The sequence below is a fragment of the Caretta caretta genome, chromosome 7, assembly GCF_965140235.1.
Source record: "Caretta caretta isolate rCarCar2 chromosome 7, rCarCar1.hap1, whole genome shotgun sequence".
In the NCBI taxonomy this organism is placed as follows: domain Eukaryota; kingdom Metazoa; phylum Chordata; order Testudines; family Cheloniidae; genus Caretta; species Caretta caretta.
Genome location: NC_134212.1, coordinates 26,177,619 through 26,190,666, shown reverse-complemented (window position 1 = coordinate 26,190,666; position 13,048 = coordinate 26,177,619). Strand labels below are relative to the sequence as shown.

The window sequence follows — 13,048 nt, the reverse complement described above, 5'->3', positions numbered from 1 at the left end:
GAGGGTCTCAGGAATGCAAGCTGGGCCCAGGTTGCTTACGCATCAATCTCTAAAAGCACAGCTTGCAACACTTGCCACTTAGCATACTTAATGAAGATCTCTTTCCCACAACTCTGCCTACTTGCCACATCACTTATTCCTAACACAACACACAAAGTGGCAGATATTCAGGTCATACCCTACCCCTTTTCCAGAGCTAACACCCAAGCAATGCCTTGCAGAAAGACTGTGTGGTAATGGACTACACAATGCACAGAGGTTGTATACTTTATAACTGGCCCTTCTCAAATCCTGAGAGCCTACCCCTTTGTGCAGCTGAACTGCACTGGTTCCACTGCGGTGCAATTTGCCATTTTGTTCTCACATAGGCTGAGATTCTTATCTCCAGGAAGACATTTAGTTTTTCTTCTTGCTGAGAAGCTGTAGGTGGTTGTTTGATTTTTTTTTTTTTGGTTTGTTTGTTTAATAAATAAAAAAACCCAGCAGACAGCCACCATGGAATTGAATGATGCTATTTATCACTTATCTCCTGTTGCTACAGAGCTAGCAGAAGTATAAAAGCATAAAAGAAAGCTTTAGAAGAGGAGTAATTTTCTTAATGTTAAGACATGATTCTCTTAAGAAAATACTTGCAATCAGCATCCAAGTGTGTACAACAGCAGCATTGTGGAAGGCAAAATTGGCTGCTTCACAGTGTTCAGCATGAAGTAGATTGCTGAGGTACTATAGTTCTCCCACACTGTTATTAAATGACAAATTCTGTCCACTGCTGAAGACCATAGGAAGTGATCAGTCTATGAAGACTCGTCTAGTCCCTTATTGATCAAAATAGGGAAAATCCATGTGTCCACATTTGAAATGTAAGCTGTTGCATGTGGTGATTCAAACCCTGCCCACTCACTAGTTTGCTTATATTTTAGAGGTTCCTTTTTCAGATCAATTTGCAGGCAACACACCAATGTGTGTAAAAAGAAATGATACTTGTGTGCAAAGTAAAGTAAAAAAAAAGGAAAGGAGAAGAAAATTACAAAGAAGCCTAGGGTAAATACTGCAAGAATTAAGTTCTTATTTGTAGGCGACTAGAGAAGAAGAAAACTACTGCAGTTGAGTGACAGTAAGACTTATGAAAGAAGCATTAGCAGAGGGGAAAATGTATTGTATTTTAGCCTACATTCCATTAAAATAAACAATAGGGCCAAAGTGCATCTTTGTATTCATAGTGCTGACCATTGCTTGGCTTGCACTAGTATTGAGTAATCTCTCATTTCATCAATGCTGGGTTTACTAGGACTTCTCTAAATCTTACAAGACTGTATATTTTCAGTGATCCCACACTAGAGCTTCTCCCATACAGCTATTTCTAGCTACCACACTAGCTGTTGCTTTATTGGTGTTAGTCATTATACAGGCACAAACTGATGACTCAGTAATTTTATTTTCTGAATCTCGTTCTATTTTTTTTCCTTTTTCAAAAAACACATTCATTAAGCCTCTGATTTTTAAGGGAAGCTGTCCAACAGTTTAAAATAGTCTAATAGAAATGTTTTTTTCCATTTTTATATACTGTTGTATTAAATAATGTAAACCCAATGAACCACTTAACATGAACTTATCTGAATGTATTGTTTTCAGTGGAACTGATTTTATGTGCTGAATGCAGAATGTTAGAAAGAAAAAAAAAACCCAAGAAGCTGTTTCACATACAATCCGTATGAATGGTATGTGAATTTAATTTCCTCTTAGATGAATAGCTTGGCTGGAGAGTGTTCATTCTGTCATGAAAAAAAATGAATACAGATTTAAAAAAAATAAAGATTATGCACTAGAGTTCATTTGACAGTTATGAGTAATCAAATGAAGCGATAAGTACATTGACACTTTGTTTACAAAGTAAAAAACACAATATAACAGTAGGTTTTTTAAAATAACAAGCTTTATAAACAGCAGTGAACAGGAACAAATTCATTTTTTTTCCAAAGAAATACTTATTTTTCTAAAGTTACACCCCATCCCAGCTGACTGTGCTCTTCTCCCATCTGACAGGGAAGAAGGGTCAGAAAAGTCAACCAGCTATTTCTCCTGAGTTGCTTCCAGCTATAAGCTTCAACCTTGCTGCAGAGCAGGAGTTTTATTCTGGACTCTCCTTGCTTAGCCAGCTCTAGTGTTAGATCAGGCAAAACAAGGACAGCCTATATCATAAATCCTATTTTTACACTGGACTTGCAGCATTTGGCTGTCGCTGAGCAAAATATCTTGTTTTTCTTCCATCATGACAATGGAGATGGGAAAGAGATCCCTTTCTTCTGGCCTTCAGCATGGAGAGAAATCCCTGCTCTGTTTGTACAGAAAATCTTCCATGACTGAGTCAATCCCTGAGGAGTTCTCCTTCCCTTGCATCGAAAACATTTGAATGGAAGTTGAAACTTGTATAGCACTGTACTGTTAAGCAGACACCACCATTCCTTACACAGGTGGATGAAATGACCACTCTATTGCAGCTCAGTCTCTAAAAGTATTTCAGGATCCTTCTGTGTGAAAAGTGCTATATAAATGTAGGATCAGCAGCTGCACAAGGAAGCCTTGGAGTTCTTCCTGAAGAACAACCTAGACAGAGACTGGACAGAAGGAGTAGTAACAGAGGCCCATCTATTCACCTCTCAGAAATAGGGAGGCTCTGGGGGTGGGGAGTAAGGTGAAGAACTGAAAGAGAGCTCATTCGACTTCAAACAGCCAAAGTGAGTCAGGATCTTCAAATTTATCCAGCATCTGTGAGCCAGAGATTATATAAAAAGAGAAGGCCCTAACAGGGTCCAGGGACAGCAACCTAGTAATAATCTGGAACTTTCCACATTCACATCTGGAAGAGAGTGATAGTTTGCTCACCATGCTGCTGTCCCTGGATCTCACTTGTTCCAGACCTGTGCTGCCTTGATAACTTTTCTATCTACTTCTAGCCTAGTAGGTGTCCTGTACATTTTTCAAGCTCCAGTTTATGCAACATTTTACTATTTAGGAGTTAATTTTCCACTTGGCTCTTTCCTCATGTTAGTGATTCCACAATTCTAATAAAGGTTTCTAGTTAGCTGACTGTTATGAGTTTTGTGACCAGCTGTACATGGTTCCTAGAAGTGCAGCATGAACCTAGACATTCCATGTGTTGGAGATGTGGGAAAAATACTTTCAAGCTGGCACGTGCAAACAAATGGACAGGGTTTATCTTTTAATTAATTTATCTGGCTGGTTGCCCTCTACATGGTAGAGACAGAAAACATTATGGTTTCTGGAGTGGCACGCAGGTAGATAAGGTCCATGACATCCCTTAAAGTTGTAGTGTATTATTTTTCCACCAACTGAAAAAAAGTGATGCATAACTCAGCAATCTCAGAGGATATATTGGAATATTAAGATTAAATAAAGATACTTGATTATTCATTAGACGAGTTCGCCAGATTTTATCAGCACCATTTTTCTCCTTTTGAGATATTTTATCTGTAAAGGGAGTGTGTGTTAGGAATTGATTGGTCAGGTCTCTTGGGCTTTTGAACCTTGCTCTTTGTATAAGTTACAGTAACATCAATTGATTTTATTTCCTCATTTATTCATTTTTATTTCCTCTTTGTATTGATTCCTTTGGTACTTGGAACATGTTCATTATTACTGAAACTGCAACTCCGTATTTAGAGGCCCAACTTGTGCATGAATAAATTCATATACCAAGTCAGTGATATGATGTTACTTTTCAGGAAGTGACATATTTCACAGTTGTTGCCTGATACACCGATACATAGAACACCATTACCTTCTTCAGATGCAGTAATACAATTACAAAAATACTTAAAGGTCTATTAAACGTGCATAAAAGAGAGATTAGACCATTTAGTGCATAGCAGATGGAATGTCTGGATTTTGTGGAAATATTGCTGTTAGGAAAGACCCTGGTTAATCAAGTTTAACTACAGTTCAATGTACAGTTTGTGCTATTTTAATAAATTAAAGTATGTATTTAAATTGTCACTTTTCTAGTAGCAGGCAAACAAGGGTGAGGCAAGTTTCTTGAATTATTATTAAGGTTGTTTTGTACCTAAACCTAAAGCCTTTTAGGGTACCCTAAATCAAAAATATCCATAGCTGTCTATGGTTTCTGGTTAGGTGGGAGATTGATTTTCCTAGATATATGTTTCCCCCGTCTCTTGCACGCCAGAGAACAATGGTCTGTGGAAGGACCCTCCACGGCAATGTGCAGGGATGTGGAGAATGGTATAAGGCCCTGGCTAGTGTCATACAGACAGAGTTTAAGGCCAGAATGGACCATCAGATCACGTAGTCTGACCTCCTGTATATCACAGGCCACCAACATAGCCCAGGACCCATACACTAAACCCCAACAACCAAAGTTAAAACCAAAGTATTACAGCCCAAAGGAGGCGAAACTATTGTGTGCATCAAGCGAAGAATTGGAGGAACCAAAGTGCACCAAAGTCCCTGCAATGGCAAGAAACTGATTAAGTGAGATATACCCAGATGATTCCAGCAAGGGACCTGTGCCCCATGTTGCAGAGGTAGCCCCCCCCCCCTCAAATCACTGTTAATCTGACCTGGGGGGAAATTCCTTCCTAACCCCACATATGGAAATCAGTCAGACTCCGAGCATGTGAGCACAAACCAGTCAGCAAAGTAACAGGGTGAGTTTGTGACTATGAAAAACCACTAGCTAAAGCCATTTCTTAGGGATGTAGTGGGCGGATAGATGCTATAGCAGACCCTGTGGATGTAGAGGTGTTGAAAGCCCTGCTATTGGCTAGAAGGGTAAGAGTCTCTTCAACCTCCAAAAAGTTGTTCAGGAGTGGATAGTAACTCCCGTAAATTCTCACCTTGGCTTTCCAAACTCCAGGGCCTTCTCTTCTAGCCCTGCCCATCAACCATGCTGGCTTCACATAGCTAGCAGAAATTACTTAAAAATGAACTCAAGCTGAGTGTACCATGAGGGGAGACCGAGCACTCCCTCCCTAGTCTAAGGAGCAGGAATGTTTAAAATAAAAATCCACACCTCAAAGAGGGTGTGGAGATACCAAGCTGTGGCTGGAGGGCCTCTCCACCCCCCTTCCACCTCAATATCATTGTACAGAGTTTGCCCAAATTAGAGTGGCAGATTCCCACTCTTCTTCGAATAGCTTATGTTTTAGTAGGCACAGGGTGGGAAGTAATTTTTCAGCCCAGTTAGTCTCTCTCTCTCCTCCTGGACTAGGAGAGTGTTTTTAAAAACCTGAATTTTATCCCATCTGTTAGCCCGAGACAGTTAAGACTAGGTTTTATTTCACAGAAGATGGGCTAGCTGCAGTACTCTACCCTCCTCCACATCTATCAGTGTTTTAGTGTAGTTAAGAAACAGGCAGGTTAAGGTTGCAAATAATAAAATGGTGTTTATTGAGATACACAAAAACAAAACTAGGACTCCCTACAACTAAGATAACACAAAGAATAACTGCTCGGTTGTTAACACAAATGGTATAATGGGGGGATGAACCCCAGAGCCCAAACCCTTACAGAGTGGGGTTTACAAAAATGACAGAGAAGGACTATACCATGTCTTGCAGACACTAGCCAGGAGAACAGGAACACAGATGGGAACCAGGACCTCATGGAAGGATTAGGATCACAACAGGAATCGGAGTTCAGGAAACTCTGCGACAGGTAAGTACATCTTTGGTAGGATGTCTTCTGACTTCTACTCTTGACCTCGATGTCCTGTGTGCTGAATGCAGACACTACACTGTGTGGTGGTTTAATAGGTGAGTGAGGGTAAGTCCAAAGGAACCTTATTAGGTGTTACTGGTCCACCTAAGTCTTATTCCCTCAGAGCTCTAGCTCCCAGCAAGGCCAGTGCTGTGGGAGGGATTCTATGCCTCACTGGGATAACCTGCTTTCACAGCATCCAGAGACACAGAAAGAACCCCCCCTCAGAGTTTGAACACACCCTTACATACGTTCCCTGTTGCTAGGCAGATTTCACTATCTTTCCTGCCTTTCCCTCTGCTTTGGCACCAAACTTGAAAAAGAGTGCCAAGAGCTGAAGGAGAAGGGGTGCCAAGATCGAGGACTGGCTGTCCTTTTACCAATCCAAAATGGCAGCTATGTACACTTAATAAACTGAACTTTTTCTACCCAACACATCCACAGATACCATGGTGAAAGGTGACCTGATACAAACCTAGATAGAGCAAGGTTATGAAAGTCAATGGGACTATTACATTCAATCACACCCTTGCTTAGTCCGTTCTAGGAAAATCCCATTCGTGAATCAGCCTTCTGGCCAGGTGACGTTTTCAAGTCCTCCCCTTGCAGGGTATATATACGGAGTCCAATATTGGGAAGTCTTCAGGATTAAGCAAGGGAATCAGGGCTTCTTCCTTGGGTCAGGGTGTCATGGTTCACACCCTTGTATTTTCAGGATCTTCCCCTGTCATAAATATAAAGGGAAGGGTAAACCCCTTTAAAATCCCTCCTGGCCAGAGGAAAAATCCTCTCACCTGTAAAGGGTTAAGAAGCTAAAGGTAACTTTGCTGGCACCTGACCAAAATGACCAATGAGGAGAAAAGATACTTTCAAAAGCTGGGAGGAGGGAGAGAAACAAAGGGTCTGTGTCTGTCGGTATGCTGCTTTTGCCGGGGATAGACCAGGAATGGAGTCTTAGAACTTTAGTAAGTAATCTAGCTAGGTATGTGTTAGATTATGATTTCTTTAAATGGCTGAGAAAAGAATTGTGCTGAATAGAATGACTATTTCTGTCTGTGTGTCTTTTTTGTAACTTAAGGTTTTGCCTAGAGGGATTCTCAATGTTTTGAATCTAATTACCCTGTAAGGTATCTAGCATCCTGATTTTACAGAGGTGATTCCTTTACTTCTATTTCTATTAAAAGTCTTCTTGTAAGAAAACTGAATGCTTTTTCATTGTTCTCAGATCCAAGGGTTTGGGTCTGTGGTCACCTATGCAAATTGGTGAAGATTTTTACCAAACCTTTCCCAGGAAGTGGGGTGCAAGGGTTGGGAGGATTTTCGGGGGAAAGACGTGTCCAAACTACGTTTCCCAGTAAACCCAGTTAGTTAGAGTTTGGTGGTGGCAGTGGATATTCCAAGGACAAAAGGATAAAATTAATTTGTACCTTGTGGAAGTTTTAACCTAAGCTGGTAAAAGTAAGCTTAGGAGGTTTTCATGCAGGTCCCCACATCTGTACCCTAGAGTTCAGAGTGGGGGAGGAACCTTGACATCCCCTCACCCAATTCCCCATTAAAGGATTGACTTCCATATTTGTACCTCTTTAGAGGTTGGTAGAAAAGCCTGGGCTCACCCTCTCCACCAGGCTCCAATCCAGGGTGCAATGGTAGGCAGCTAAGTCCTGCACCCTCAGGTGCTATATGGCTGTGTCCCTGGATCGCTTCCTACCAGTCCCCTCTTTATCCCGTGGGTAAAAAAGAACTAAACAAAAAATGAATCTCTGAAATCTACAGAATCACAAGCCCCTTTTTTGTAGGCTTGGTCAGGTCAATATAGCCAGGCCTCAGGCAGCAGGAGCTCAGAGTATAGGTCAGCTCTCCTCCACTGAGCTCCCCTTTTTGAGCTCCTCTAGCCTGTGCAAGTACAGTGGGGCATGTCTACCTGCGCCCAGAGTAGCTCTTTAACCCATTCATTTCCAGTGTGTGGTTTGTGCACTCCTTCAGTCACTTACTAGGTTAATAGGAGTTGTATGATTGAATTTTACTGCAGCTAGTTGAGAATATTCATGGTAGTTGAATGCACTGAAGTGACTACATTCCTTAGCGACTGATTCTTCGAAGAATTTCTGTTGTGATGGCTTCCCACTCATTTAAAATGTTTCCAAGTGACCTCTTTTTCTAAGGCTTGATGGCTTCTAAAATAGAAAAAGTGAAAGAAACTCATTAGTAAGAAAGAATAGACATGCACAATCGTACTCTTTCCACAAATGCATGTGTGTTACTAGGGATATTTTGAGATTTCCTGTTATTTATTTGAATTTAACATCCCCATTCAAAATCTGTTCTCTATTTATAACTTACTTAAGCAGGTATATTTGCAAATTAATGAATACAATATGTTTATATTATTATATCTCTTTAGGGAAAAGTAACAATTTAGTCTAAAGTGCTGCCACATTTGGCACACAGCTAATTAAACAGTTTACTGTGGAATAAACTGTTCGAGACTTATGACTTTTTAAAATCTAAAATACATTTGAGTGTAACGTTTGTCAGAACTCCTTGGGTCTGCAGAAAAAAATATTTCCCAGAAAGGCAAAAGCCTTGGTCTTAACTGACCTTTTTTCTACCATACAAGATAATCTTGGATAGAAAATGGAGGTGGGAGCTCTTGAATAATTTTCATTTTCTTGTCATACATCGCAGAAATGATATGTAAAGACTAAAATCTCATCAAAACCTATGAGCATGTAGAATACATCAGAGGTTCAGGGGTTCTCAAACTGGGGGGCGCAGAATGTATTCGGGGGGGCTTGAGAAGATTTGGGGGGGGGAACAACCAACCAACAACAACTTACTGCCCATATTTTATCCACAGCAATGAATAACTTACAAAACTGATTCCTCCAGACATATCAGGTCATCAGATGGCGCTGTGCATTTTGATGGATTTCTGTTAAGCTTGTATAGCATTATACAAAGTCATTGCCATCTGTACATTAATCCGTTTGCTATGACACAGTGTGCACATTTAATTGAAGGTGGACGGGGATCTCGAGATAGCTGTCTCAAGCATCCAACCCAGAAGGGAATTGCTCTGCTCCAAAAAAAGAAAAAAACAGACACACCCATCCCACTATTAACAGTGTGATGCAATTAAGCAGTATCTCACTTAAAATTTACATTACTATATACTTAAATTGGATCTGTTTAAATCAATGCCTTACTGGTTGTAATATTTAGTGAACTGCAGGTTTTAAAATCAATATATGTACTTGTGTGGCGGGAGGAGGGGATATAACCTACTTCAGACACAAAGAAGGGGGGCAGGATCAAATAAGTTTGAGAACCACTGGAATATACAGACCTTCCAGCAATTCAGTAACAATGCTTGGACAAATAATGACAACTAGATATTTTGGTTTCCTCATTTCACAAAACCTTAAACTATTATGCCATTTAGTGATTAGCAGGATTCTATTTCATGCCTCATATCAAAATTATTTGGGGTTTTTTGTTCCTCAGATATCTTTGTTCAGCCAGCTGTACTTCAGCACAGGAATACCTATTACCAGAAAGAAAGTATGTCATTCTGTTCATCCATACGTCAAGCCTTGCAAAGAAAAATATATATATATATATATCTTTCTGAATGATGTATCATTATCCTCAAAGCAAGGTGAATCTTCAGGACAGCAAAGCATAGGTAAGGAGACAATACTATTGAAACAACTGGTATTAAGTAGCAGAGACCAAAATTGAAAGGCCAAGATGATGGAACTGGCCTCTCGCCTTTATAGCTGGCTCCTGTTGTTCAGTTGAGACATTATTATTTCAGTAGTGCTCAGCAGCCCCAATCAGAATCAAGACCTCACTTGGCTGGCTGCTCTGTAAACATAAGACAGGCCAAAACTTTAGTTTACACTCTAAATAGGGACAAAGCGTGCCAGGTGGATATGGAACACAACAGAGGGAGAGGAGGGAGTCTGAATGCTTTAAATTGCCACAAACCATGCCGTACTTGCTATGAAAATAAAATACATCAATCTCCATTGCGGTCAATACAGCATTTCTCATACTGGGGTTCGCTGCTGATTTTTTGGGGGTGGGGGGGCAGAGGGGGACAACGATGACACAACTCCAGGACCTGCACCCAGTCCCTGGTTTCGCATTCTTTGTGCATGGCTATCTGAGTTCTAGGCTCTGTGGTCCCTCCGTCATCTGAGGGGGCAGGCCTTTTGTAGTTCTGGAAGGCTCTGCCAATCAACCCAGGAGTCAAATAGGTCAGCATCTCTTGTGAACTCTTTTTTTTTTTTTTTTTTTAAATAAATGCATCTGAGTAATTTAATTTGACATAGTTCAGCGCAAGTCTGTTGGATCAATATGGTGTGTTACCTCAAAAAAAAAAAAAAAAAAGCACAAACACGACAGTGAGGATCATAAAGTAAGATACAACATCAACATCTTATCTCTTAAGGTCAAGTAAGAAGTGACCATAACAATAAGAGTCAACTTTTTGTTGCCATACAGAGATGCAAATATGAATCCAGTCTCAGGCCTAATGCTCGTCCACATGATGGTAGGGGACTGGGAGTACTGTGAAAGTAGGACACCTAGTCTGAGGGAAGAGAGGCATACACTACAGGCTCCTTGATGGTTGACCATAGATTGTAATTATAATTTCAAAAGTAGCAGTCTACTCTGGAAATCTCAGTACAGTGATACAGCTGACATGTGGGAAGCATGACCACAAAGAATGATGGACTGAGTGAAAATTTGTGCTTTAATTATACTAAACTGCTCCCCAAGTCTCTTTCCCATGGATCTGAGTGCCTTGGGCAATATTTCCTTATCACAGTCTCCCAGAGGGGAATAAACCCACTCTCTATAAAAAGAAACTAAAAAACTGAAATGGCAAACAATATTATGGAAAGTTCATTTCCTCATCTCCTGTGAAAGCACTAACATTACTTCACTTATTGTAGTCACTGGTTCTATACTTGTATGCTAATTTATTTTGATTGACATCAGTTATTACATAGAAAAAGTAAGAGAGGAGAAAAATCCCTTTCCAAATAGCTTTTGTGCTAAGCTCCAGTGCCTCAGCTGCTTGAATTCCTTACTTCAAGTTTGAAAAAAAAAAAGGATACTGGCCCAGCCAGGCAAGCAGCTAACCTTTCCTATGTACATTTATTCTGATGACATTCTTTTCCCCTAGGAAAAATTACTTCTTTACTTTGATATAATAAATGAGGCCATGGTTTTATCATGATCATTTTCAGAGAGTCATGTAGGACATATAAAGTCAAGTTACATTCCTACATCATAAGATTAACCCATATTTTTCGGTTTTTAGTAGAAACAAGAATGGTATACAAGGGGTTCCCAGTATACATCTCCCCCTTATCTGTTGTTTTGCATATCTGTCGCTCATCAATAGGGGAATGTGTTCAGATTCATGTCGGTTCTGATCCACATATCAGTCGTCGGCAGCCAGCGCCCTCCCTCTCCCCCGCAGCACCTCCCGTCTGCCAGCGGCCCCGTGGGCAACTGATCAATTCCTCCTCCCTCCCAGCGCCTCCTGCACGCCCTGATCAGCTGTTCAGCAGCATGCAGGAGGCACTGGGAGGGAGGAGGAGAAGCGGAGACAGGGTGTGCTCAGAGGAGGCGGTGGAATTGGGTGGGAAAAGGCGGGGAGGGTATCCGTCCCCGGTATCTGTCGTTTTGTTATCCATTGCCCTTTTCAAGAACGCAACCCGACATACCCTGGGAGCTATATGCTATATTCTGAGAGAGCCAGGAGCAGTTTTTGAACTTATTCTATACCCCCTCTTCACCTGCACTCATTTTAAAAAAAATCAAGGGCCATAAATGCAAAACAGCTTTTACACAACCATTCCCTATTTCAGATATTCTGCTTAAAATAATACTAGACAGACCTGAGCAATGGCATTGCTACTTAATACCTACAAAATTACTTAGAATATTTTTTATGTCTTCATGTGTGTCTCTGTAAATGGACTCTATTGTACCTTGTGATTGGCAGATACAGAGTTTAAACACTGCTCCTGAACAGAAAAGCGGCCACTTATTTTATCTAGGTATCTTAGGTACTTACATGGCCCCCATTACTGTAGTACCTGAGCACCTCACAATCTTTAATGCATTTATCATCATCACATCCCTGTGAGGTAGGGCAGTACTATTAACCCATTTTACAGATGGGGTACTTCGACAAAGAGACTAAGGCCCAGATCCTCAAAGCTATCGCAATGGGAGTTGGGTGCCTAAATATATTTGAGGATCTAGGGCCAAGTGACTTATCTGAGGTCACATAGGAAGTCTGCATCAGATCAGGGAATTAAACCTGGGTCTTCTAAGTCCCAGGCTGGTACTATAACCACTGGATAATCTGTCCCCTCTTCTAGAACCTCAGGGGAACCCCACCACATGGGGAAAATGGGGCTGGCTGACCTGCAGATTATTTTTAAAGAAAACAAAACTTTTGTAGAAAATGTGTGTACATTTCTGTAAGGATCTATTCCTCAAAAATCAGAAAAAAAGACATGCAAACCTGAACAGTCACATGATCATATTTTGCCATAACCCTGATATGCCCTTCCCCACAGAATAGGCAGTGAAAGCCTTTCTGCTCACCCTTCACAATGTACCTCAGCTTTCCACTACAGAAAATCCATCTATAGGTGTGAGAGAACTCTTTCAATCTTTGACTTCCTCTGTCAAGACTAAAAACAAAATTTCCCTTCAATTTCAAAACAGGTCCTTTTTTGTTACGGGATGACTGTGTATTAGGAACTCGAGTGAGACTACCAAATTCATTCCACAGATATCAAACAGCCTGCAAATGGCAGCATCATGATTAACCTTGGACTGGATTTGAACCTACTACAACCTAGATGCTAAAAGCGCTTGGTACTAATTACCTGAGCTATCTAGTCCAAACAGAAGGTTTCTTTTCTGTTACAGCAATTGGTCCGGAAGCATGTCCAGCTAATTCCAGATGCAGCCTGACAGTATGTTGGCCAAGCTCTGAAAGGCAACCTTTATCCTATAATTATTTTGATTTGGGTTCTGACTCTTTCAGCCCCTGAGAAAAATTCGAAAATATTTTTCGAATAATGTATCCTAAGTATATTTCTCTGAGATGATATATTGCACTAAGGCATCATTCACAACATAATTTCAGTCTGATAATGTGTTATTTAAAAGATGTCAGCATTATGGAGAGGAAACAATTTGGAGATTAGCTCAGTTTAGGTATGGGACAAATATGTCATCTTGCCACTCCTTGGCAGAAGTTTCAGCACCATAGAAA

The 13,048-nt window shown here is 40.7% G+C and overlaps 1 long non-coding RNA gene across 1 annotated transcript in view; it reads right to left on the bottom strand.

The window, feature by feature from the left end:
- Positions 1-5,394: 5,394 nt before the first annotated feature.
- The window catches only part of LOC125639876 (uncharacterized), a 39,127-nt gene continuing 31,473 nt past the window's right edge, over positions 5,395-13,048 (bottom strand). Inside the window, exons 2-4 of the long non-coding RNA XR_007357622.2 lie at positions 8,606-8,809; positions 7,725-7,907; positions 5,395-6,457 (exon numbers count right to left, since the gene is read on the bottom strand). This is a non-coding gene — a long non-coding RNA (uncharacterized LOC125639876). The remainder of the gene's footprint in view (positions 6,458-7,724; positions 7,908-8,605; positions 8,810-13,048) is intronic.